Source organism: Corvus brachyrhynchos, unplaced genomic scaffold (assembly GCF_000691975.1).
Source record: "Corvus brachyrhynchos isolate BGI_N302 unplaced genomic scaffold, ASM69197v1 scaffold8, whole genome shotgun sequence".
In the NCBI taxonomy this organism is placed as follows: Eukaryota; Metazoa; Chordata; class Aves; order Passeriformes; family Corvidae; genus Corvus; species Corvus brachyrhynchos.
Window position 1 is genome coordinate 2,104,338 of NW_008240031.1, and position 5,537 is coordinate 2,109,874.

The window sequence follows — 5,537 nt, forward strand, 5'->3', positions numbered from 1 at the left end:
AGCATAAAACATTTTTGTCTTCATTCAGTGAAGCTTCATCTGAGAGAGTATCAGATGCAATATCAAGCAGAGGAACAGGGGCAGTGGAAACAGAAATCATGCAAGATGCTGGAATAAAGCCTTACTCTGATGAAATATGCCATATATGCTCAGTGTCTGCAGAAAACTCCCGAGATTTTAGGGTCGTAACAGAAGTTGCTACAATGAGAGCTCTAGAAATCAGCATGTTGCCTTTGGTCTGCCTCGCTGGGACTCGAAATTGTGACCACAGAAAAGGCACGTATGGCCAAACACACATTAGGCAAATTAATGATTTCCCTTCTCTTTCAGGCTGGGAGGCATTGGGAGTTGGACTCGATGATCCTCATGGGTCCTCTCCAGCTTGAGATATTCTGTCTTTCCTATGATTCTGTGATTACTTATGAGGACCCAGTGTGAACATGAAAAAGTGGCACTTACTCAATGAACAGGGAAAGATCAGCAATTTCTGTTGCTTGCACAACACACAAATATCCCTGATCACACTGCACAGTAAAGCTACACAGGCTGCTACTTCTTGATTCATTCTTGATTCCCCCAGTTTCCCTCCCTTCTATCCCAATGAAGCAGAGCCTGCATCCACCCCCAAGAAAAAGCCCAGCCCAAGAGTGCTGCCTGTAGGTAAGAAACACACAGATCTCTGTCCTTTTCATACTGCCAACAGAGCCCCACCATCTGTATCCAAAGGCTTGTGCTGCTCTCTGCCTGTGCCTGGCACACGGAGATGCCAAGGAACTACTACTGACCAAGGCTGATGTTTTTAAATCCCAAAAGATGTGCAAAAGAAATATACACACAGAAAGACTATTTTTCTATTCTTTCCAGTCACTTGGAAGAGAGAGCAATCATTACAGCAAACTGTTGATACTAGAGAATCATTTATTCCAAAAATCAAAGGTGTTTTTTGGGTGGTGCAAAACCAATTTACCTCTTTATGAACTATTCCTTCACTAGGTTAGACCTATCTGCTGTGTCTGCTCTGTCCACAGCACTGGGTATCACATGGTATTTCCACTGGGAATTTCAACACTTGTTATAGGACCATCAGCTACTGTTTTATTTTAAAATAAAACCTGCCAGCCTGTAAAAAGAGAAAAGGTATTGCAGTACAGCAGGTATTTCCTGGGACGTTTGCTTCAGTCGTGGGGCCATCTAGTGTCACGACTAAGGAAGAGCTGGGATTTGCTCTTAACGTCGCCAGCAGAGTCAAAGCATATTTGCAATTCACATATTGCAAAAAAGATTCGTAGAATCTTCATTCTGGCCTTCTAGAATGAAGGCTAAACCTGGCTGGGGAAAAGTGAAGAAACCATAACCCCTTTCTACCTTTACTACCCTAGATACCCTCTTGAGAGTACTTCCAAAAGGAAGTTACAGTACCATTTCAGTGGCGGTACAAAGACAGTTTTTCTGAACCATTTTGGGGAGAAAAGAGTGCTGTTTAAATGTTTCATAGATCAGTAACTCCTGAATGAAGCAGACTGGTTCCTGGGAGGTGCTACAAGAAATGAACCAATTCTGAGAACTGCTATGAGCAAAGAGAGAACACACACACCCTGAGATGAAAGGGTCTTTTCCTTCTAAATTTTTTGAGGTGCTGGTGGTTGAAAAAAAGACTTTGAATTGTGGCCCTTTTACCATTTCTCCTGGATGACCTGAATCTTCCAAAACACATCTGGACGTGCAAGAAGGAAGCTGGAGTCATCACTTTCTGAGAATCCCACCTGTACATCCTTCAAAATGCAACTGCTCCTAAGGTTTATGCTGAGGAAGATTAACTGTTGTGTTTGCTAACATATCAAAGGGCAAGGTTACAGCTACCACTGAATATTTAAAACACAGTATGCAAACACAGTGGCTGCCCCAGAAGACAAACACACCAAGTGTTTCATGTAATAAGCATGGATATTCTGACAAGAGAGGAATTGCCTCTTCCTGATGGACTGACAGGGTTCATGATCCATGCTTGGAACTTTCCTTGAAAAGAATTTGTGTTCTGGCATGTCATCTGCTGCTGTTCATCCCCCTGGGTTATTTCTGCTATCCCTAAAGCATTTTAAATTCTAGTATAAATAGTGATACAGTGATTGGCAGCATCTCAAATGATTTAAGTACAGACTTGATTCGGATGTAGGATAACATTGTGTCTGCATGTGAGCCACCTACTTCAACCTTGACATGCCAGTATTCTTCTGGTTGTGCTGACCAAGCAGAAGGAAAAATTAACCTTTACATCCCAAAAGAGTCCCATCTAAAAATGAGAAGAGTTTAGACTGAGAGGTTAATTCTGTCTTTAATGTATATTAATAAGAATGCAAACAGCAATGGCTGATTTTGAAAAGTCAGACATGTGTCCAAAGAAAATTAACAAAGCTGTAAATCAGTTGACCCACTGACAATGACTTGCATTAGGTTGGACCTGAAAAACAAAACAAAGGTATCTCTGGTAGCCCAGTTCTGTGAGGTTTCTATAAAACAAAGAAAAATCAAGGCTCTTTTAACATGCAACTTTTACCAAGGTATGAATCTGGTGAACCAGCGGCACACGGATCATTGCCTGACCAGCCCCACCAATCCCTTTCCTGCATTTCACCAGTCTGATTTTAGCACATACTCCTTCCATGAGGCAGATGAACCTCTGTCTGTACAAGTGCCACCAGCAGCTTTATCTGTTCCCTTCTGCCCACCCTTGTCTGCTGTCCTGAACTCCAGTTTATCCTCTAGGGACTGACCCACTGCACTTACGTCCACAAAATTGTGCCTGCCACAGTACAGGCAGATACTAACACTGCCCAGGGCTTCTGCTGTGCTTATAGAGGAAATGGCAAATCTTACACAGCATGAAAAAAACCAGGAGTACTTACTAGTGCAAAGTTACTTAAAATTCAGTTTAGCTTTATAGTGATTTAGCCTTCCTGTTTAATTAGTATTTAGAATTGCATGTTGTTTATAGCCACTGGTATTTCAATATATGTTTAAATGTTTAAAGTTTAATAAGCTTCCATTCTTAAAAGAACAGAAAAATGTAGGTAATTAAATTTTCAATTACTATAGGGGATGTTGGTGTCCATGAAATTAATAAAACCTTAAGGCACTTAAATGTGATCTTGTTTTAAAAACGAAACAGTTGGGCGCTTAACTAATTAGCTTCAACACTTATAGTGTTATTTTATTTATTTCTAGCCTAACAAAAGAGTGGCACATATTCCTTTTCTTTGAGTCATTTTAAATTAAACTCTAATAGAGTTTGCATCTTTAGGTGCAATTGTTTGTTTAGTCATTTCCACACCTTTTACTAAAATGCATTTATACTATAAATCAACCAAACCTCTTGTGTAATTTCCTGAAATTAATGGACCTAATAAAAGATTAATTTAACGCAGTAACATTTCATTATCATTTGACCCTATATATTCTGCATGAATATGTTTGTTAGGATGAGAAATAGAGAGTTTCAAGAGTAAATCATGGTCTGAGGAGCTTGGGAAAAAGAGCTATTCTGCTTTAGTGTAGGCACTCTAAGTACATCCAACTGGGGCAGCCAGGATGCATTCAGAAGGATCTCAGATTAGGAATTCAGACAAGAGGCAACCAGAGAGCTGTAAAATCACACAGGGAAAGCACTGATTGTAATACACATGCAGAACCCTCTCCCTCTTTGTCTCTGGGATCACAGGATGCTGACAGTATGGGGTTCCTCAAGATGAAGCTGGCACCATGTGCCAGGACAGATAGGCTTGATGGGCTCACCTAGTTTTCCTCCTCCCTCCACCACCCTGTATTCCCACAGCTTTCACTTCCCCATAGCCCTTTGGATATTTGCAGCCTTGACAGGCTTTTCAGAAGGCTGAATGTTCAGTTCTTGCCTGGCTTGCTGACCGTACTTTTTGAGAAACACAAGCAGAGAATGGAACTGGTGAGTTTTAAACAATGTATAACTTGGCTGCATTGAATAGAATTTCCCAGGACAAAGAAAGGGCGCTTTGCCCTCTTCTCTCTTCCAGATTATACAAGGCTGCTACAAACAATAAAGTTGCCAAAGTTTTTCAAGGCTTATAATGAGCTTTCATAATTAAAGACATACAGCAAGCTCACCATAGAACTTATGACTGGGAACAAGAATCCAAAAACCCTCTTGGCAGCTTCAGGGGGTTCTTCAAGTCACTAGTTTTAAGAAAAATCTCCAAACTTCTGCTCCTCTGTGAAACACAAATTACTGCTTCTTCTCTATACCCAAAATATAGACTGTTATCTTCAAATCCATCCTGCCAAAAGGCTATGGAGAAGCCAGTTTACCAAAAGCACATCAAACCAAACCCTGTGACACAGCTAACAGGGAAGAGCTCTTGCCCTCTAGTTCCCAATCCCACAAATATTTTTGCATTTAGTAGCCAGCACCACCCTTGGGATGAGGGCCATGCAAATCCCCACTGGTGAGGTTAAAAATCAGGTCCCCTTTTCTCCTCTCCTCCTCCTGCATGTTAATGCTGTTTCAATACCACGCCTTCAGGCTCCATTCTCAATGGCTGAGATCTGAATCCATTTTAGAGCTCAGAAAGAAACTGTGCTGGAGGATCCCGCTCCTAGGTAAATATAGCTATCCTACTAACACTTTCTGAGGAGAGAAAACTCGTGGACAGGCACCAATCTCTTCTCTCTCTGGTGACCAGTGACAGGACCTAAGGCAACTTCATGGAACTGGGTCAGGGGAGGTTTAGGCTGGTCATCAAGAAAAGGTTCTTCCCCCAGAGGGTGGTCAGGCACTCAACAGGCTCCCCAGGGAATGGGCAATGGGCATGGCCCCAAGGCTGCAAGAGTTCAAGAAGTGTTTTGACAATGCCCTCAAAAGCATGGTATGAGTTTCAGGGCTATGCTGTGCAAGGCCAAGAGTTACGACATGATGATCCTTGTGGGTACCTTCCAGCCCAGCACATTCTATGATTCTACAAGAGGTTGATATAATACCTAAAGCTCAGTCTCAGGACTCCTCCCAAAACTCCCCTTTTGTGGAGAATCCTGTACTTTTCATTCTCAAGTGGGAAAAGGGATTGGTGTACGTATGCATGCACAGCCCCCACAGCCTTACGGGAAAGGCTTTTAGCATCCCTGCAGCCTCTCTCACTCCGGTAAAATTTAACCAGCAGATGGAAGCAAAAGAACAGGTTACGAAATTCAAAATCCTGCGGGTTTTGGGCTTTCTGGACAAGAACCATAGAATCATCGAATCACACGATGGTTTGGGTTGGAATTGACTTTAAGACCATCCAGTTCCAAGCCCCTGCCATGGGCGGGGACACCTTCCACTAGCCCAGGTTGCTCCAAGCCCCGTCCAGCGTTGACTGGAACACTTCCAGGGATGGGGCAGTATAGCTGTGGCTTTTTGAAACAAGAACCAGGGGAGGAAGGAATACGGATTGTCTCCTTTGGCCGTGCCTGCTGCTCCAGAACCATTCAGAAACAGGCTGTGCGGGATCCACCCCCGTCCCTGCCCATCATGC

At 42.7% G+C, this 5,537-nt stretch overlaps 1 long non-coding RNA gene across 1 annotated transcript; it reads right to left on the bottom strand.

Moving 5' to 3' along the window:
- Nucleotides 1-1,624: 1,624 nt before the first annotated feature.
- LOC108449019 lies at nt 1,625-5,530 on the bottom strand. Its single transcript, XR_001865117.1, has 2 exons — nt 4,135-5,530; nt 1,625-2,458 (listed from the first exon to the last, which is right to left on the bottom strand). It is a non-coding gene; the product is annotated as an uncharacterized LOC108449019 (long non-coding RNA).
- Between the last annotated feature and the right edge of the window lie 7 nt (nt 5,531-5,537).